The sequence below is a fragment of the Dermacentor albipictus genome, unplaced genomic scaffold (assembly GCF_038994185.2).
Source record: "Dermacentor albipictus isolate Rhodes 1998 colony unplaced genomic scaffold, USDA_Dalb.pri_finalv2 scaffold_30, whole genome shotgun sequence".
NCBI classification, from domain to species: Eukaryota; Metazoa; Arthropoda; class Arachnida; order Ixodida; family Ixodidae; genus Dermacentor; species Dermacentor albipictus.
Window position 1 is genome coordinate 1185667 of NW_027225584.1, and position 22650 is coordinate 1208316.

A 22650-nucleotide genomic window follows, 5' to 3' on the forward strand; every position below is an offset into this window, starting at 1 on the left:
CTGCGCTGGGCAAGCGAACGCAAATGACAAGCGAGGAGATCGAGATGATCCCAAGGCGTCTTAACAACTACAACCTACAGGAGATGCTTCAGTCTCCAGTAGTTATCAGTAGTGTACAGAAAAACATTAGGTTCGCGGTTTGAATATTGTCCTGGCGTGAATTAAGCTCGGACACAGCGTTACGACATATGCTTGGCTACTCGTTGCTCAATGTATTTTGAAGAATCTTGTGCGTAAGCTTGACCGACGTTTTAGTATGCTATGATGAAGCCAGACACCCAGAGAAGTTGCAAATGTCTCGGAATTATTTTGTGTTGTCTTCTTTCGTTTATTTGTTATAGCTATAAGTGATCAGATAAATCAGCCTTCCTGGGAGCGCTAGAGCAGCTGCTAAAGCTTTTCTTCCTATTTTGCTCGTGCTTTGTTTGCTACGCAATTAACAAAACGTCGCAGTTTCGCCGTATAACTGAAGCATCAATTGCCATAGCAAATTAGTATACAGCTATACCAAAAGGAATAGTACTTTTACCTGCTGAATAAACTTGCAACGATTTGTTTACTGACTAAATAAACTAGCATGGTGTCACGTGCCCACAAGCAAACATGAACGCTCTCCCTCGATGACTTCAAATACCCGCTGTCAAAGCGCTGGAGTGAGAAAGTGCGGCAGCAGCAGCGAGCAAACTGACCTTCGCGCGGCCTCTCGCTTCAATGTGAACTAAGCAACGAGAACTGAGCGCACACGAAGCTATCCGAAATCGGCGCGCTCTGTCCCAATCACTGATCGCTTTCAAGATAGGGCCCGCGCAGCCACGCCATACGCAGCCGCCGCCAGAATAGAACCCCCCTCATTCCCCTTCTCGCGGCACCTTGAGCGTGAAGGAAGATGGCGCTCTTCCTCCACGCTTTCCTCCCTTGCTCGCGCGAGCTTGCGCCATCATCGTCGGCGCACCCTCGGGCGCTTGCACTCGCACATACAGCATAGCGCACGCGGCGTCGGTGTTGTAGCCCTCGTACGTTACACGTAACATCACGGCGACGATGATGGCAGAAAAGCTCCTACAGTGTGGATTTAATTTATATCGCAATAATAGAAAATAAACACAATGCATGAAACACGAATGTCGATGGACACACGAGATGAGTTCTTCATGAGCGAGCTGACCAGACTTTTCCTATAGAAAAAATAAGGTGACAAGGCTAGCAAAGTAAACTATGTTGCTAGTTGCTGCAGCCGTTGATCAAATTTCCAATGGCACATTAAGGACTTAAGGTGCCCTACAGTATCCTCCTCACAACCTACATCTACCAAAAATCGAGTTCCTCTCCCAACGCGGTTAGTCTACTTCGAACCAAAGTAGCCATGATTTCTCAGCAACAAGTGTTCATCTATTACAATGAATGTTAAAGTTTGATCTAGATAAGAGTAATAAAATTTATAGGATTTGAAAAGAAAAGACAACGTAATTCTCGTAAGAAATAATGGAGCGTTCTTACAACCAAATGCTGCTGACAGACAACGAAGTCAAAGAATACATGGGTGAAACAGTATTTTAAGTATAAAATGGTGTATAAGGAAGAGAGAAATGGAAGTCGGCTTGCCAGAGGCCTGCTTTCACGTTACGTTTGCGATGCTCTCTCAGTTGAGCTACTGAAGCGGCCATCCTCCCGTTTACTTTCTTGAATTATTGTGTAGGTAGATGAACCAGGTCTGTCCTAAATGTTCGTGCAGTATGTTTAGAGACAATTAATTTCACGAGCTTTAAGATACGTCAATGGAGGCACTGTCATATTAGCCTACGTTGGACACAACACTCGGGTTCCGCCCCTTTTCCAATTGCGATGACACTTTTTCTCTACTGTTGACTGCTTCAGTAGTGATGACGTTTTTTTTCTTTCCGTCGCATTCCCGAAATCACACCTCCGAAGCACCAGTTTACATTTGAACAAAAAAGAATCTTGACATATAGAGGCCAACCTGAGAAGAAGTACATCAGACAGCCAGGCTGTATAACAGGGTTTTCGCGCCCGTCGGAAGTACTAGGCATTTGTTTGGTGGCACACGGACTCACTCGAACGCAGCAGCCGTTGCGAGAGAAATAAAATTGCTGATTATCCTATGAAAGAAAGCATGCACGATAGGTATTTTGTGTTTGAATGATATCGACAACTTGTAATTTCAGAGCGTTAATCCGTACGTTGCAGAGAAAATTTCAGGACTGTGACAGGAGCGTTACATCGCAATTATATTCGATATTCGGCACGTCGACGTTTCTAATGAAAAAAAAAAGAAAGAACCGTTGCTTGACTTCCCTCAAGAAGTCCGCTATATGTAAATAAATCAAGAGCCATCCCACTCTGTGAAGGTGGATGACCAGCGAACCTGTTTAGCAAGCGACACAGAGGTGAAGCAGAATTTTAAACATAGGTACGCGCTCATTCATCGTGATTTTATATACATTCACGAGGACGACGGGCGTGCCACCCCGAGGAGCCGGAGGAAGATGGACACGCGTGACGTTTCGACGGGACTGCCACCACGGGAGAGCGGAAGGAAAGGAGATACGCAAGCGCTTGGAACGCCGCCAAAGAGAGGGCGGTGCGAACGTAGACGTGGTCGAGGCGGGTCAAAGTGTATTATCTGTTCGTATCAGCCTAATATCTGATTCGGAATGTATTTGGATCCAAGAAAATAAACTTATTTTTGCAAGTTGGGGGAGTTCCTGAAGATCTGCTTCACCTCCGCCGCGGGTCGGCCCGGTATTGCACAATCCCCGGAATCAACCCACGGTTTCTGGTCTACGGACGTCGATCTCCTGGAAACTAGTTATATAAAGCTTCGCTGTAAAAAGATAAGTCAAGGAGGGCTAAATTCTCCAGGTAGGGAGGGTCCTCTAACAAACTTATAGAATTGAGTCAATGGCCTTGCGAAAAGTCACGCACTATCAATGCAGAGTGCACAAGGAATCATGGCGGAAAATCTAGTGCCCCTCTTTGGACAAATTTTCTCACACGGTGTGAGCGGCCTATCAAGCGCTTCACGGCACTCACATAAATATATGCAATGTCGGCTTAACCTTGAGACGCAAATTGGTCCTGCACAATTAGATTACAGGTGAAAAACGCAATCGACATGACTTTTATTGTTTTGTGCTTCTACTCTTTCTTTTTTTTTGCCTTGGCTTATCTTTCTTTTTCCATTCCTTGCTTTGTGACTTGAGCTCGGTGTCTCGTTCGTAACTTCAAGCATTCATCGCTGTCGCCTGCAGTTTTTCGATCAGCGCATAATTCTTTTCGTCGCAACATTTGCTCTGGATTTAGCAGCTTTGGCATCATCTTGGCGCAAACTTTCACATTTGGAAATTTTCATTCAGAATTCAGCGAATAAATCACTTTGACAAAGCAATAAGTGGTGTCTTTATGACAGGCATTTGGCGGCCACTTGGCACAAGAACACGATCAATGGTTTAAATTTCGCAGGAGCCAGGCAGGCGTGCAGATCATAGATCATCCCGAGGGTCTTCTCTGCTTTTCCGAAAACGCTCGACAACTTAAAGTTCTTTCTTATATGGCATTCCCTCATCTTGTCTTTGAAATAGTTCATGCATTGCTGCTCTATGCTTGCAAAAATTCACATGGCGTTTGGTACTGATCTTTTACTAAGTCGATTCACCGATCTGGATTTTAGAATATATAAATTGTGCTGTGCAAATTACCACAAGCTAGAAAAAACTTCCTGCGCATGTACCACAAGCGCGCAAAATTTGCTGCGCTTGTGGTACATCCGTCCGGCGTGTGCTAAAATGAACATTTACAGCGAAGCTCTATACGGCTAGCCGATTCATCCCTCCGTGCGTCCGTCTGTTGGTCGCCTGTACACCGTAAACTCCTCCAGCGCTACCCTATGCGCATATGCGAAAAAAAAAGAGCGAAAGACAGCCAACACCACCTAGCTAGCACGAGGTCTGTTTACTTCGATCCATGACGTGGCCCGAAATTTCCATCGACAAGGCTGGCGAGATGAAAACAGTGGCGTGAAAATCACTGTTGACTACTCGGGAGCATCTTCGTTAGGTTCTATGGCAGTCGAAGCACGTAACATCACGTCACGGATTGCGGTTAAAAGGCTTGCGCTATCTGCGTGGTGTTGGAACAAATGCGCCAGCAGTCACGTCATTGCCCTCCGTCGCAGCCGAACGCGCGCGCTGAAGTTTCTCTCCGGCTCCAAAATGGGTAGGCCACACGTTATACGTACTCCTTAGGAGCAGGCATCTTTCGATTAGCAGCGCCAGCAGCATACCTGGAAACGAGCTCGTCTACGCCTTGCCGATGCTGCAGCCCAGGCAAAATAACAGGCTCGTGCATCCGAGCACAAGCAGGAACTGCATACCGACGATACTGCAGCCTACCAAGCCGTCATTTAATGAACCGTCGGGATTAACTCATTGATGAAGATCGTGGCAGCACATTTCAGCTTCGCTGCTAACCATCTGTACGGAGTGTTGGGCGGCGCTTTTTCTTCTTTTTTTTTCATGACGACTGGGAAGAGGGAGATAGTGATGCCGCTACAACCTCTCGCGCTTTTTTTCCTGACTGACTGCATGACTATTTTGGGACAGGCTTCGTACTAGGTCTACCTGTTGGAGTGTAAGCCAGAATCATTCACAGTCATGGTGATGGGTGTGGCACATCATTTCACCCAAAGGCGGCACCTAGTAACTCAACTTAGGAGCAGACAACTGACCGAGAAAGCGGTCTCATGCGATGAGAGTTGTGAATTTGACACCTTCGCTAAGCAAATATCGCCAGCGCTTATTGTTAATGGAAAAGAAATCTGTTACTGTAGCTACGGCGTTCAGTGACTACGGTGAAAATAATTAGACATAAAAACTAAGATATTCAACCGGAAGCTACGACTGGTATCCGAGATCCCAGCTGCATTAGGATGGGTATCCACCCACTACGTAAACATTACATCAAATGCAAGTATTATCGAGCATAAGGATCCCGCCTAAGGTATATTTTCGGAGCATGAGGAGGTTAATTTTAACGTTCCAAGCAATTTCAATCAGCGCATATTGCGAGATCTGCCGTTTTTTTTAGAAATTTAGTCTGGCCTACATACTGCCGCACAGTGAACGCCAAGGGTCAAGCAGCTGCGGTTCAGAGCACGCATCTAGTACGTTAAATTTGGGTTTTTTTCCGTTACGACTAAAGTACTTGTATGGTTCAAAACAGTAGAGCGCCAATTTCTGTCTCTCTCATAGGTTTCGCTTCCAGGCCCTGCGTTCACTCTAGAGAATATGGAACTACAGCCGACGTTTTTTTTTTCGCATGGAGTTTAAGACGCATCTCAAACAAATGCGATGAGGCCGAATGGGAGTCGAATGCGAATACCCGTCGATGTAGTTGCTAGGCATAAAAGAGGCAAGCTGGCTGACCGCTTTATACAAGGCACTTCATTTGCGGAGCAACGTGGTGGAAATAAGCATACACAAGGGGAGACTGACCTCGTTGCCATGCATGTTCGCAACATACTTGACATTTGGCTTGAGCAGCGGCTCCTTGTGGGGGTCCATGGTCACCAGCACGACCCTCAGGTCATGTCCTGTAGTTGAGGTAAAGCACAGGGAGTCCAAGTATGCGCTTCTTTCGAAAGAACAGCGGATCCTAACGATACCTTCAACAAAAATAAATATTAGGGGGGCTCGAAACGTGAAATTTCTTTGTGAAATACGAATATTCGACAAATGTGACGTTTGGATAGCCGATTGAATATTAAGTGTTTTGTCATTTACAAACAAAGCGAAATGTAATGTTTCTGTGGAGTCCACTTGGAAAAGGCGTGAGGCTTCCATTACATTATTTGATACATGCATGTAGTGCCGCCCTCTACTGGAAGACTGGTTCACTGAGAAGATTGATAACGAGAAAGAATAACTTTCAGTAATCTGCCACATAGTGGCAATGAGTATAATTAAAGAAGGGATCGTGAAGTTATCGTATGCAGGTATATGTTTGCGTTAGTTTAAGGAGCCCAGCATGGTACTACAGCACCACGCATTGTTTTAAGGAGATGTAACTATGGTGGGACCTCTTAATAAATTCATTGTCCCAAAGGCCTAAAATGTGAAAATTCGTATAATGGCCGCCTAAAAGCGACACATTCAGGAAACTTTACCTGCCCCATGCCTCTTCTCTAGAAGTAGTGCCTCTGTGAAACAAACGCGGCTTTCCTGATGAGTTGCAAGTTCCGTAGCTAGAATTCATATATTGAAATGTTTGCCATAAGGTAATTCATTACCATCCTATGGTCACTGCAGCGTACCTTGCCGAGGTACGCTGCAGTGACCATAGGATGGTAAGAACCCGAATTAGCCTAGACTTGAGGAGAGAACGGAAGAAACTGGTACAGAAGAAGCCATTTAATGAGTTAGCGGTAAGAGGGAAACTAGAGGAATTCCGGATCAAGCTACAGAACAGGTATTCGGCTTTAAGTCAGGAAGAGGACCTTATTGTTGAAGCAATGAACGACAATCTCATGGCCATCATTAAGGAGTGCGCAATAGAAGTCGGTGGTAACGCCGTTTGACAGGAAACCAGTAAGCTATCGCAGGAGATGAAAGATCTGATCAAGAAACGCCAATGTATGAAAGCCTCTAACCCTACAGCTGGAATAGAACTGGCGGAACTTTCTAAGTTAATCAACAAGTGTAAGACAGCTGACATCAGGAACTATAATATGGATAGAATTGAACAGGCTCTCAGGAACGGAGGAAGCCTAAAAGCAGTGAAGAAGAAACTAGGAATAGGCAAGAATCAGATGTGTGCGTTGAGAGACAAAGCCGGCAATATCGTTACTAATATGGATGAGATAGTTCAAGTGGCTGAGCAGTTCTACAGAGATTTATATAGTACCAGTGGCACCCACGACGATCGTGGAAGAGAGAATAGCTTAGAGGAATTCGAAATTCCGCAGGTAACGCCAGAAGAAGTAAAGAAAGCCTCAGGAGCTATGCAAAGGGGGAAGGCAGCTGGGGAGGATCAGGTAACAGCAGATTTGTTGAAGGATGGTGGTCAGATTGTTCTAGAAAAACTGGCCACCCTGTACACGCAATGCCTCATAACCTCGAGCGTACCGGAATCTTGGAAGAACGCTAACATAATCCTAATCCATAAGAAAGGGGACGCCAAAGACTTGAAAAATTATAGACCGATCAGCTTACTGTCCGTTGCCTACAAAGTATTTACTATGGTAATCGCAAATAGAATCAGGAACACCTTAGACTTCTGTCAACCAAAGGACCAGGCAGGATTCCGTAAAGGCTACTCAACAATAGACCATATTCACACTATCAATCAGGTGATAGAAAAATGTGCAGAATATAACCAACCCTTATATATAGCTTTCATTGATTACGAGAAAGCGTTTGATTCAGTCGAAACCTCAGCAGTCATGGAGGCATTACGGAATCAGGGTGTAGATGAGCCATATGTAAAAATACTGGAAGATATCTATAGCGGCTCGACAGCCACCGTAGTCCTCCACAAAGAAAGCAACAAAATCCCAATAAAGAAAGGCGTCAGACAGGGAGGTACGATCTCTCCAATGCTATTCACCGCATGTTTAGAGGAGGTATTCAGAGACCTGGAGTGGGAAGAATGGGGAATAAAAGTTGTAGGAGAATACCTTAGCAACTTGCGATTCGCTGATGATATTGCCTTGCTTAGTAACTCAGGAGACCAATTGCAATGCATGCTCACTGGCCTGGAGAGGCAAAGCAGAAGGGTGGGTCTGAAAATTAATCTACAGAATACTAAAGTAATGTTTAATAGTCTTGGAAGAGAACAGCAGTTACGATAGGTAGCGAGGCACTGGAAGTCGTAAGGGAATACATCTACTTAGGGCAGGTGGTGACCACGGATCCGGATCATGAGAATGAAATAACCAGAAGAATAAGAATGGGCTGGGGTGCGTTTGGCAGGCATTCTCAAATCATGAACAGCAGGTTGCCCCTATCCCTCAAAAGGAAAGTGTATAACAGCTGTGTGTTACCAGTATTCACATATGGGGCAGAAACCTGGAGGCTTACGAAAAGGGTTCTGCTGAAATTGAGGACGACGCAACGAGCTTCGGAAAGAAGAATGATCAGTGTAACGCTAAGGGATAAGAAAAGAGCAGATTGGGTGAGGCAACAAACGCTGGTAAATGACACCTTAGTTGAAATTAAGAAAAAGAAATGGGCATGGACCGGACATGTAATGAGGAGGGAAGATAACCGATGGTCATTAAGGGTTATGGACTGGATTCCAAGAGAAGGGAAGCGTAGCAGGGGGCGGCAGAAAGTTAGGTGGGCGGATGACATTAAGATGTTTGCAGGGGACAACATGGCCACAATTAGTACATAGCCGGGGTAGTTGGAGAAGTATGGGAGAGGCCTTTGCCCTGCAGTGGGCATAACTAGGCTGATGATGATGATGAATTCATTATAAGGTAATTGGAACAATTAAGTTAAATATTCCAATTAAACATTGTGATTTCACGTAGAATTATTGGCCGCCGCATCGAGTAATTAAGATGAAGGGTTAGAATTGTGCTATCTGCCACGGGCAATTTTTAAAAACTTTTTCAAGCTAAAGGACAAAACCATGTATGTACAGTAGGGGCTGACTTTTATTCTTTACCCCACAACCAAGTGGTTTCGTTTCACTCGCAGGCATTGATTTCGAAGGTCCAAGCCGTGCCTCAGAGTTTTCGAAATAATAGTAACCTAGAAGCGTTAACCACCACCTTTCCCTTGAGTGCGTCAACATGGTGAAGCTTGCACGCACCTTAGACAGATTTGCCAATACTGTAAAGCTTGGTGAACTCCGGGTAGCGTTCACTGATTTTCTTCAGGAAGGCAGTCATCTGTTCGTGATCGTAGTAGGTGAGCCCCTCCACATCCTCCACTCCTGCTGGGCTGGTGGATCGGCAGCACACGACGCACATGCTGACAAGCAGCGATGTCAGCATTGACGGCCACATTATCTGCATCTTCAGTTCAGCATCTGTTGGTGCTACTCCTGGGCAGGGAAATGGGAAATGTGGCACCTCGCGCGACTTGTCGTCATTCCTTCGGCGGTTCTGTAATGGCCGAGGCGTTGTGGAGCAGAATACCACTTTTCCTATATTAGCAACAATAAGGCTGCTGCAGTTGAGCGCATGTTTGGGGAACACAGCATACACATGTGCTCCGTTACCACAACAGAAGTCGGCATGATTTATCGACTAGTCGCGTAGACCTAATAATAATACATTTTCCTATATTTAAAGTATTCTAAAGAAGTGTGAGGCTAGTGCCTGCGTTCAATGCCAGTATGGCGCCTACGCGAGGGCATAGATAAATATTACGTGCGCTTTAAGAAAAATAACAGCCTCCTGGATGCATGTCCAAACATCCTTTTGCACCCGTATTTCTAGCGAAAATGTTGAAAATAGGTGTCCTCGCTACCAAAACAACCTTAGTGCACCTTTCTCTAATTTCGGGCTGCTAGAAGGGCGCTTTCCTCGAATCACATGCCTCAGAGAACACAAAGGGGGCTCGGGCACTTCAACATTTCTAGGAAGTAAAAAGTCATACAGGTTTCTTTCTCAGCACTTCACCCAAATTCATTCTTCTGGCACGTCATACGACCATATTTGGCGATGGATGTCATCATGATAGTTCAACTATATACGGTGTCCGCAGTTGTGAAGGGGAGAGACAGAGCTGTTTCGTTCATTTCATAATGTGTGGTCCACTTTTTACGGCTGGCTTCGCCTAAATTGTCCCAGGTCGATGATGTCTATTGACCAACCCTACAAGGGTCAGCGAATCGTAGCGCTACAGCCAGCCGTTGTTCTTCAGGTGCATCTCCTCTCTGGTGTAGCATCGGCGCCTGCGCAGTGTTAGACGCAAAATGTTTTGCACTGTTTGATCCAGTATTGTTGGAACAAATGTTCGCAGGTGCATAGGGAGCAATATGTTACCTCTAAGATCAAAGTACTTACCGTAGAGATGGGGCGCTCCTTTAGTTAAGGGGAGAGATACAATGATGGTTTGTCCTCCTCTCTCCTGTCTGCTTTCAAATCGTACTGATGGCTTAACCTAAATTATTTCCACTTGCTGTTGGGTTAGAGGAAAAATGAAGAGGCATGGCGAAAGCTCAATATATGAAGTAGAGACGCCAGCACACTCTTTAGATGCATAATTATTAGCCGTGATAGTTACGGCAGGTTGGAGACAGGTCATTTTCGCATGGTAGTCTGCTTATGCGCGGTTCGAATCCTGCTATAGTTCTTTACGGTTTTTTTCTTCGCTATTTTTTATAAATGTATCAGCACTAGAGGAGCACTTTAGTGGGCGTCCGAAAGCCTAGGCTAGTGATAGAAAAACAGATACCCCAGTGAAAAAAAGAAGAAACGTAGGTGCTAGTTGGCGACACACTCGTTTGGGGAAAGGGTGTAATTCCAAAAAATCACCCATTCCCATGAATGGGTTCGTTCATTCAAACACTCTTTCCTGGGGGTGGAAAGGGGTTAGTTATCTACATAAGAAAACGCCCTTCAAGGTGCAATGTTTCTTTGCGTGTGAATTGTTTTAGCACTGTCCACGTTCAAGCAGTTGTCGGGTTTCTTACGTGAAGATTCTAGAAACTAATTTGTCATCATGGCATTCGTGTACAGCAGTCATTAGACTTTTAGATGCCAATTTCTACCGTTGGATTGTCTTCATGACAGCACTAACGAAAAAATATTTGAAACATCAGATATCAGTGTTCCCTGGTCAGAGTGAGTGCCTCTATGTCCTTCTCAGCGACACTCACACTCCTAATCGTCGAGATTTATTTATACGCTAGCAATTCCAGAAAATTAAGCAGTTACGAGTATAAAACATTTACCTGCTTTCAAGAAACACTGTAGGGTTTAGAATGCTACCCTACCACCGAACTTAACCAGAAAAAAACTATAAAAGAAACCAGACAGTTTTGCGAGACAGCAGTACCAATAGTTGGAAAACACATGTAGCACCGATCATTCTCGTGGATGAACGATTACCGTGTCAGATTATCGTATTATATACACAGGACTTTGTGAAAGTAAGTTTCATCATTTCTTTAATGACAAGATGGTACACCAGGTGAAACAAACTATCATCTTAAGAGTCCACGCCTGTTGCTGGTTCAACGACGGAAGGAGCGTCAGTAGAGAAGGAATGACGCATGCGCAGAGCGGCGAGGAAGAAAGAGTAGCAGCAGACTGGCGTGCCCGAGGTTATTCGAGTACAGATCACGATGGCAGACAGACGTGTGCTCCTAACGTGGTCGCCAATGGAATTGCGTGCTGGTAGCTGTTATGAATTGGCACGTATGACTAGCGTGTCTGTCATCCATGAACGCCTACAGATCGTGTGTGGTGAAAAGGTCATGTCTCAGGTCTTGCATCGTAGGGCACCGACTTTTACCAGAGTGGTATCTTCAAGCTCACTGCATGATACGACTAATATCTCAATGTCGGTGGCGACCATGTGGAAAAATCTCGTAAGGTGCATAGTTCATGATGCCATGGTTTATTTCTTTTGGCAATAAAGTTTACTGGTGAAAATAAATGACGACACTTACTTTCGGAACATCCGTCGTCGCACAGGTAACAGTGCATAAGAACCATTCTGCTCCAACAATGCTAGGCTTCTTTTTATTTTTCAATGCGTCCGATTTATTATTTCTGCATTGGACAGGGAGACATTGGGGGCATTTTTGCTAATTTATATAAAAAGGATTCTTCATGTCATTTTGTAAAGAATATTTTTCTTTTCTGTTCTCTGAGTATCGCTTCAATTTCATGTTCGACAGCTAGGACAAGTTTTACGTATTTCCAACACCTCTTGTCTAAGCGAGTAGGCCACAGTAGCTGTCAGGGTGCCTTGAACCAATTTCAATGAGGTTATCAACTAGACCTCGTAAACAGGCAATCTGGTCAACGCATTTGTTATGTTACCGCTATTGAAGACTATGCCTGGACTGCAGCCTATTACTGAACAGGATGAGTGTGCTTCAAAGCGGCAGGGGCCGGACTTATGAGGACTGCTTCCCATCCTACTCTATTTCTTTTTGTTGCAAGCCGTCTCACAGAGCACTCCATATTTGTGATATCGGGCCGCATCTTTGTGTGAGCAAGTGAGGAAGGACAAAAAAAATGAAAGTCACAAGAAACGCCACAGAATATGCCCCCAGCTTTGACTCTTATTTCTGGTGATTTTTTTTCTTTTTTTTACCTGCATAAACTGACTACCATTGAGGTGAATACGGAAGTGGGTGAGAATATTATGTTCCTAAAGTAGGAAGCACAGTTTCGGTAATGCATCTGCCCTGAAATGCCTTTCCCTCCTTCCCCAAAAATGTGGGGGCACAATCAAGAAGGCAGCTGATCTGAAGCATTCTGCTCGAGGTCGATTTGCACCCATGTTGTATGTTGGAAAGGCGCCAACAAGTGTGCACACGCTCTGAGCTTGCTTATGTCGCTCCGTTGAGGGGCAGGGCCTTGGTGTGTTCCTTTGTCAACGACGGCCGAAGACTGCTTACACTTACGTCTCTTCACATAACGCATCTCTTTCCCCTCCCTTGAAATGAGAGTGGTGTCCCTTCTATATCTTTGCGCGTACGACGGTGAATGCAGCTTGCACTACGCTATTAGCTGCAGCAGAGAAATGCCCTCAGAGGGAGGTTGGTTCGTCCGCACTGGTGGAATTGAACGGGCTGACCGCTGTGTGCGCCTGAAACCGCAGTTTCTCCATCCGTGTCGCTTACGGCTGTCTCGTGCGCATAGCCTGTACATAGCGAAGCTTATCCAACACACAAGTTTCATTAAGATACACTTCTTCTATAGCGGGCCCTACCCTCGCTTTGACACCCTTTCCTTTCGCCTGTCTTCTCCTTGCTGTTGTGCGTCTTTCTTCGGCGTATGTGTTCATTTAGGCTTCAGTGACAAATTACGTCTAGCTTCCCAAATAAACGCTTGAGCTGCGAAATACGCCGCAGTCAAGAGCTCCGGGATGTTTTTGACCAACTTCAATAAATAAAAAGCTTTATTTCAGTTTTTTTTAGAGCAAAAAGAAAGTGGGGTTGATGAGATCCAGTCCTGGCGACCGCTTGACAGGCCTCACCAACCTTAGGTACTTTAACTTTGTATACTTTAGCAAGCGCCCAGTGCGAAGCAGAGCTCGGGAGTGTCAACTCCAGAGTTGAATTGATTGCAAGCTCATTCCGCCGAATTAAACAACCGGGATCAAAAGAGAATGGCACCAGTCGCGTATACGGAATGGGAATAACATGAAAACATGAGTTTCTGGACTGGAATTGAAATAGAATGGGTGCATAGTCCTTAAAAACTGAAGGTTAATTTTGAGGAAGTGAATCAAACCAGTAAGTTGGCCAAGTGGACTAAAGTAGACCTGGCCAATATAATGAGTTTCTCCTACTGGTTCTTTTATTGTCTGCCTACAGGTACATGATTACCTAGTAGATATAAACAATTAGAAGCAACGGTAATTTAAAATAACAATGTCTTTATAGCACCGCGGTCACTATACTTAACGAGGTATTCTCCACATTCCACACTTCTGACGGCAGGAACACATTTGTGCATTGCAAGAATGAAGTGCATTTAAAGACAACTTCTGTGTGTCAAGAAATATGATTCAGTTTAACAACAGTACACTCGGCCTACGACACAAGAATGGCGGCCAGAACGACGTCGCCAACTGTTGCATCCTGGTCGAGTCTACAGTGACGTGAAACGCACGCCGTGTGGTTTGACGTAATGTCGTGTATCCCGAAAACGGATTAAAAGGAGGCCAGGGAGGCGTTCTGGAAAAAAAAGAAAGGTGGTGACCTCTAATATGCCAGCAGATGTGAAAGAAAGAGCGCTTTGGAAAAGGAAGATCGGAAGATCGCCACTGCCCCTTGATTTGACGTTAATTTTTGAAAGGGGCCGACTAATCTATCTGGACGCATCGCATGCACAACGGCACAAGATTATTTTTCACTTTCCTTTACGCGAGTGAGTTTCATAGGAATGAAGATTTCTGAAAATCCTGGATGTTTTTTAGAACGTAAGCCTTGCTTGAGTCGCGGAGTGCGATGTGGTCCTGAACTGTCTAACACGTTTGCAGCTAAAGTGAGGCTAACTCGAGTGGACACAAGTTGGCAGCTGTGGGCCGTAGTACATGCTAGAAAAATCGGCGCACCATAATGTCAGAAATTAGTGTCGTGCTTGGCTTAATCTTAATTTGAACAACGACCACGTAAATACAACGAGGAAAAATTTCATTTACAAATTGCTTCGATTATTAAAGACCACATTTTAAATTAAGATTTTGAAGAATCATGGAGAGTGAACCCTTGCTGTGCCCCTTAACAATTTTAACAATGTAAGGAGGGAAGGCTACTGAAGAGGGCACGGCAATTATGGCTATCACCACAAATTGACATATTGTGGAGCTATTTTGACCGCAACATGTGTATGTACTTTGCTATCACTTCAAATGTTCACGCTTCTAACTGGCGCAGCTAACACGTTCGTTCATACAATATTTCACAAGGACATCAAAGTTTATGTCATAATTTTTATCTATTTCTTTGTCTAGCCTCTTACGTACACACCTTGTCAAGATCTAGTCGATATTCAACCAGACCTTAACCCGCATTACTAAGTGGTGATTTTCTCGGCAGGAGACTCTAAACACTGATAAATGCAAACTAACAACATTCACATGCAAAAACCATTTTCTGCTTTAGATTACTCACTGGATAACGCAGAAGTACCTCCCCATTATTCTTACAATCAGCCTGCCATGGTCTATGTGCATCGGAAACGTAACCGCTAAAGCTTCATTTACGCTCGCTTATCTTAAACGTAACTTTCACTGTGCTCCTATTTCAACAGAAAAAAAAATCACGCCTATAAGATATTCCTGAGACCTTAGCTAAAATTAGCTTCCCCTAGCTAGTCACCTGATCAAGCATATCTAATCGCGACCCCCGAGTTTCTTCAAAACCGCACCGCTCGCTTCATCGTCACAGATTATCACCGCGACTCTAGCGTGACTAGCATTAAGTCATCTTTATCTCTTTCATCTCTAAAACCCCGCCGAGCTATAACATTGATTTGCCCGCTTCACAAACTAATCCATAGCCACCGCCCGTCCACCCGGCCGTACATCTCGCACATCTCAGCGTCTTCATAATCATCTCAGACGACGTAATGCTTTCAATTCCCCCTGCGCCCTCAGTTAGGTCGTGCGAAGTAGTATACGATCTTTGTCGCTTCATTTAATTCGTAACCTAAATTTGTTAGTGCATTGTTCTTTCATCTTCACCCGCTAGCATTGTATGATTTTATTGTTTCACATAGCCTTTTCGACTTGGTTATTGGGTTATTTACATTTGTTAGAGCCTTGTTATTTCAACTTTGCGCGCTCACATTGCATAATTCCTTTGTACTCTGTTTTTTTTTTTAAATTCCGTTGTGTCCTTCTCTCACTCAAAACTCCTTAAATTATGGGGTTTTACGTGCCAAAACCAATTTCTGAATATGAGGCACGCCGTAGTGGAAGACTCCGGAAATTTTGACCACCTGGGGTTCCTTAACCTGCACCTAAATCTAAGCACACGGTTGTATTCGCATTTCGCCCCCATCGAAATGCGGCCGCCGTGGCCGGGATTCGATCCCGCGACCTCGTGCTCAGCAGCCCAACACCATATCCACTGAGCAACCACGGCGGATCACGCAAAACTCCTTCAGGAGCCTGTTCGGTATATGAAGAGATAGATAGACGGACGGACGGACGGACGGACGGACGGACAGACAGACAGACAGACAGACAGACAGACAGACAGACAGACAGACAGACAGACAGACAGACAGACAGATAGACAGATAGATAGATAGATAGATAGATAGATAGATAGATAGATAGATAGATAGATAGATAGATAGATAGATAGATAGATAGATAGATAGATAGATAGATAGATAGATAGATAGATAGATAGATAGATAGATAGATAGATAGATAGATAGATAGATAGATGGAATATATAAATAAAAAATAAATAAATAGGTGAATACGTTTGTGAAGTAAGCTTCCTTACTTATGGGTACTGTATTCACCAGGCATGGGCCCTGCCATCCCAGTATTCGCGCAATGCTACTTTCGAGGGCTAATATGATAGCCAGATTTGATAGGCAGCACATAGGCAGATTCACTTTTTGCAGAAGCCAAAATTCAAAAAAAACTTTTTCTAAAAAATTACACAGATCCAACAACATCTTGGAATATATGCGGAGTGAAGCGGTTATTCACACGCTATAAATATGGCCGTTTGATATCTTTCTCTATGACATAAAGGAAACTGGTGCTTGCACATGCGCTCTCGCTCACTCGTATTACACAAAGTGACACTTTTCTACGTTACTTGTATCACGATGAATAACCAACCTATTCTATTTCGGAGCGTCATACAGTGTACTATACGAACAGTGTAAATTGTTTGCCCGTGTCATTGAAAAAGTGTTTGCCAGCGAGTTGAAATTTAGATGAAATAGGGCACACGCGATGGCTGATGTGTGCACAAAGTTTATATTATATTAGAATATATTTTGTTAATTGCTTGGTGAACTTTTAGGAAGCTTTATATAGCTGTCATCCGCGATGTGTCTCAGTTTTCGCAGAAGAACAAATTGACACTGTGCTCGGAAATTCGGGGAACGGGCTACTATTTATGGGCCAGGAAGCAAATATCATTCAAAGCAAGGAGTACGAAGTTTGAAATAATCTACAGGTCGCTTATTATTGCCGATGCTGCGTTACCCTCTATACTGTCGTGGCACCCAGACATCAGCGCCAGATTCCTCCCTTGTATTCTTACTGAGCAGCGGAATACACGGAGATACACGGAGCGATTCATTGCAAATGGCGCAAATTATGCGAAGTAACATATGCATTCGAAGAAGTATCAGAACATCTCACCTTGTATAACGTGCACTCGCCAAATTTTGTTTTGGTGGTTGTGTTGCCAATAGAGGATGCAGGAAATTCCGCCAATTGACTTGAAAGACATTAAAGTTGCGCTGTTTTCAGTCCACAACTTCCGACGTCTATTCTGTCCTCAGCTACTGCTTCGTCTATTTACGAAACCTTGCGTGAGCTCAGGGGCCGAATCTTATAACGGTTCGGAATACGAACGGTTCGCTTCGCCACTTACGTCACTTGATGTGCCACTCCCAAGCCGGCGGTGCAAGAAGGGTAGGACGCGACCAATGGATGAGAGGGTGCCACCTCTGAAGTGCACGTCACTATATGATGAGCTAATCGAGGAATTGCAGAATGTTTCTGCTTGCTAAACAAATGTAAAATATAAATTAAATATTATACGCCAAGTTTTGAAGTATAAACTTGTGTGCCGGCCGTTTACACAATGCAGAAGTAATATATTATTGTCATTCTTTTTCATTCTCAGCCCACAGGCGGTATCGTAAGCGTAAATGAGTTGGCCACGGCGTTGGCAGAGCGCAGCACTGCGTCGTCTGCTACCAGGAGCTCGCACGATGCATGCGACAGGAAAGCACTGCCAGCACTTCTCAAATAGATAGCGCGGCAAAACCGTGAACGGGTCCTTAGGGACACCTTTACTAGCCGACTATATCAGTTTTCCTTCTTTTTTCGCCCTTCGTCATCGGCTCGGACATGACTCGCTCGCCGCCGCGCTGCCGCTATCCCTCCGATCTGCCCCACGGCGCGTCGCGTGATAGAAGCAATGGAACTTAAATCGAACAATACGGTATGCGGGCCCTGCATTTCCTGCGCGAAGTCAAATCGAAGAGTGTGGTGCTGACGGTGCACGCTGTGCCGTGAAATTGAGGAACAAAGTATGGAACTCCTGAAATAGAGAAAAAAGGACAGCCAAATAAGAGAGCTCTACAATACCTTCCCGTCCTGACTGTATAGTTTTATCAGCCGACCGAAGGAAGCGCTGAACCAGCCTAGGTTGAACCCTTGTGACTGCTGAACGGCGGTCTGCGCGCTATTCACACTGGCTATAGCACTGGGAATTCGATCTCACCATGCAAATATCTCCTTGGCATTGACTTTGAAGCTGAGGTGACGGGAAAGCTGACCCAACCCTTCAACCAGCCAACACAGTAATTGCGAGAGCAACTTTGTGGACATTGTCGGCAGCAGAGATCTAGGCAATTCCGACGAATGCTTCGCGTCCGACTAAGCTCTGGGAGCTGCAGGCCGGTGGCAATGAACCCCAGCGCGCAATATTCTTTCCTCTGCGTGGAATGATCGCTCGTACGCTTGCACCCGAGTCTCTTCCATTTGATAGCGTAGCCTGCAAAGGTCTACTTAGAAAGCCAGCAAGGGCGGTGCAACTCATTATCCGTCACTTCTTCGAAAGCGTATCGCATTTCCAGCCATAGTCGACAACGAAAGAGCAACGCCAAGCAGACGACGAAGGCAAGTAATAGCCTCCGAAGCAACCAACTCAGGCGCGCGCGACGCCCGCGTGTCTCCGAGGACGGGCGACCGTCGCGCGCGGCCAGGGTCACAAGCCAACAGCCAAGCCACAGCAACGGAACCCAAAGCGGACATACCCCTTCGCCGGTTCCTACGACTGGTTCGCTTTGAAGGTGATTGACAGATGCGTGACGTATTCGAAAATTGCGATACCACCCCGCTGCCTCTGAGGACCTGTGACGTAATCAAAATTTTGACCAATCACGTGAGGCCAAAGGAACGGTTCCCCAACCGAACCGTTATAAGATTCGGCCCCAGCTCTTTTACATCTGACAGCGAGTAAGCTGGTTATCGTCGGGCTATCGAAAGATAATTGCGCAAGAACAATGCATGGTTGCAACAAAATGGTGTTTGCCATTTCGGTGCTAACAAGTATCTTATTTTCTGCAATATCCTTCTTCATTTTCAATGATTGGAGGCAAAAGTTTTTATAATGCCCTTCGCTATCAAAAATACATGACCTCTTGGAAATCTAGTTATAGTGACACCACTGTACTAGAAACTGCCTCCCTCCCCCCTTTCGACTTACCAAAAATAACGTATTCGAAACATGATCGATTTTCATCGAAGCTTTCACAGAGATGTCAGGTTGGTGTACAAAATTTGTGGCTTCAGTACACAAGTACACTCTATTATTAGGTTGAAGAAACTGCAACGTCAGCGTATCTACTAACTCCTCCTTGAGCTCTCCGAACCACTTCAACCACTATTGAAATTAATGCGGGTGGCGCACTGGTAAGAATTCAGGCAAGCCATGCAGGCAATCAAATAAAGCTTCGAGCATAAGCAGCGAAGAATGACATTTTAGGAGAACTACAGAATGGCTTCAGAATAGGTAAGCGTTTAGATGACAAACTCATATGTTGTTGCTCAGTGCAATGAAACATCAACAGTAGAAAGCAGACCGTTATATGTGGTCTTTCTAGACACAACAGGAGCCTAGAACAACGTAGACCGCAACATTTTGAGGGATATCTTGGAAGGGGAAAAATTAGGTGACGATTGTCTACAGTTTTTGAGAGAGATTTACCTAGAAATTACCGTTTGCGTTGAATGGGAAGGGATGAGGAGCGAGGAGAAAGTTCATATCAACAAGGGAGTTGGGCAGGGGTGCCCTTTATTCCTACTGCTGTTCATGATGCACATGCTGAGAATGGAGAGGGCGCTAGAAGGAAGTAATATCGGGTTTAATCTCTCATACAAACAGGCGGGTAGAGTAGTAGAGCAGTAGCTTCCAGGTTTATTTTATGCGGACGACATTGTGTTGCTAGCTAACAAGCAAAGTGATTTGCAACGTCTGGTTAATATCTGTGGACAGGAAGGTAACAATTTAGGCTTAGGATGTAGTGTTAGAAAATCAGGTGTTATGGTATTCAATGAAAACAGTGAACAGACAGTGGCAATACAGGACTAGGAAATACCTCGGGTTACAGAATATAAATACCTTGGTATAAGGATAAACTAAGGCAATGGATATATGTAAACACAGGAAAAAGAATAACAGTGAAGGGGAAGAGAAATGCAGCCACAATGCAGCACAGAGCGCTATGTGGATGCAATAGGTATGAGGTGCTCCATTGCATGTGGAAAGATGTAATTGTTCCGGGACATAGTTTTGGAAATGCGGTTTTTTGTTTAAATCAGGGGTATAATCAGCAATCGATGTGAACCAAAGGTCAGTGGGTCGCTTCGCATTGGGCGCGCACATGAAGACTACAAATGAAGCAGTGCAGGGTGATATGGGCTGGACTAGTTTTGAAGTGAGGGAAGCTCGCAGTAAAATTCAGTAAGTAGAACGACTGGGGAATATGGAAGAAAATAAATGGACTGGGACAGTTTTGGGGTATCTGTACAGGAAAAGCATTGATTCACAGGGGAGGAAAAGAATTAGGAAGCTTACCAGCAAGTATGCGGCCTGTAGGGTGGAGAACACAGCAACAGAGAACATCAAGCGCAAAGTCAGAGAGGCTCAAATAATCTCATGGGTGGCGGCAATGGAAAAGAAACTTGCCATGAGTAACTACTTGAGAGCAAAGAACGAAATCAGGAAAGAAACAATTTATGATAACTCAAAGGGAAGCTCATTACTTTTCGAAACGAGATCTGGATGTCTTAGAACACGCACCTATAAAGCGAGATTTAAGAAGGAAGAAGAAGCATGCATGTGCTTGCTGCGGTAAAGCTAGGGAAATGATGGAGCATGTTTTATTACAATGTGAAGATGTCTGCCCAGTGGTCGATTTAGGCACCACTGCCTGGAGGCTTACGAAAAGGGTTCTGCTGAAATTGAGGACGACGCAACGAGCTTCGGAAAGAAGAATGATCAGTGTAACGCTAAGGGATAAGAAAAGAGCAGATTGGGTGAGGCAACAAACGCTGGTAAATGACACCTTAGTTGAAATTAAGAAAAAAAAATGGGCATGGGCCGGACATGTAATGAGGAGGGAAGATAACCGATGGTCATTAAGGGTTACGGACTGGATTCCAAGGGAAGGGAAGCGTAGTAGAGGGCGGCAGAAATTTAGGTGGGCGGATGACATTAAGAAGTTTGCAGAGACAACATGGCCACAATTAGTATATGACCGGAGTAGTTGTAGAAGTATGGGAGAGGCCTTCGCCCTGCAGTGGGCGTAACCAGGCTGATGATGATGACCTGCCGCAGGTTGAATGACACATTTAAACGCTGTACAGAGTTTTCCATGTTGAATGTTTGTTTTTCTTCTTTTTTAACTGGCGACGACAGAGAGAGGAAAGAAGCACTTCACTCGAAACTGAAAGTTGCGAGCCCGGCACTTTCAAGTCACGAACGGCTTGCGCGTGTTCAGTGTGACACCGCATTCTCGATAAAAAAGTACCGAGCGCCGAGCTTTCAAGAAAGGCAACGCAAGCAAGGCAGATGATGATTATCGTTGTCGGACAAATATACACCCCGAAGGGTGCAACCGTTCGAGGAGTGTATTTATACATGCAGGGTGTTTCAGTGAAACTTCAAAATTTTTTGCAAAGTTACCTCTGGCAGCACAGATCCATGAGTAGAGTCCATGGGCTCGTCCACTCAGAGGGGTGGACATTACTTGCACAAAAATTTAAATGCATAATCGACTTATTAAAACAATAACAAATTAAGTTGTTAATAATTATTTTTACAAATAACTAATTAACTATAATTTTTCTGCGGTTCTTGGGTGCTTAAATTTCTGGTTTTATTTTTATTTTATTTATTTATTTTTGTCAATCTTTTGCGTATTTGCATATCGACGGTAGTGCAAAAGTTATCCCGCATTGCTGTCTGGTGTTAATCGCACCACAATTCATCATATGCAGGCATCGAAGCATGCGCCGACTTTAAAACCGGACCCAACGGGCCGAATGTAGAAGGGCGCAAAGACGCTTACGAGTTCGGCGACAGCATCACGCTCTCCTGCGCCCGTGGTACTCAGCTGCAGCCCCACGTCGAGAGGATTATTTGCCTTGGCCGACACTGGTCCGAGCCTGAGCTGCCGATATGTGTTCCTCTATGGTAGAAGCCCAAGCCCAACAATCAAGCAAACAAGAAACGTAGACCAAGCAGATGGTGCTTCGGCCCGGCATTATATGTACAGATTACGTCATTAAATATTCATTAGTAACAAGAAAACTGGACGAAGAAATGAGTAAACGTGAATCAGGCTTAATTAAAATAAAATAACAGCAACTTATGTCTTAGGAAATATATTAATGTTGATAGTGAGTTATGGCATATGTTGATGCCATACCGAGTCGCAAAGCGCTAATGCTTCACAGAAACGTCTCGCTCACTGGTGTGTGGGGCCAATTATATTGAATATTTTGTTATAGGCATAAAAACTGCCATAAGTTCGCGCCTCGCACTCGACAACATTGAAGGGAATCTCGGCGCCGAGTTTCAAACCGAGATACTTCGCGAATGAAGTTCTTTGCGAATTTGTTATGCCACAAACAGATTTATTAGGAAACCTGGATTTCTAGAGAGCCAGATGTGCAAAAGGGGAGAAAAGAATTATTTATACATGAAGGGGAGAGCAAGGGG

At 44.7% G+C, this 22650-nt stretch overlaps 1 non-coding gene and 1 pseudogene across 1 annotated transcript; one reads left to right on the forward strand and one right to left on the reverse strand.

The window, feature by feature from the left end:
- The window catches only part of LOC135908413 (carboxypeptidase M-like), a 76181-nt pseudogene that overhangs the window by 40243 nt on the left and 13288 nt on the right, over nucleotides 1-22650 (reverse strand).
- Nucleotides 2610-2794, forward strand: LOC135908449 (U2 spliceosomal RNA). Its single transcript, XR_010566337.1, has one exon. It is a non-coding gene; the product is annotated as a U2 spliceosomal RNA (small nuclear RNA).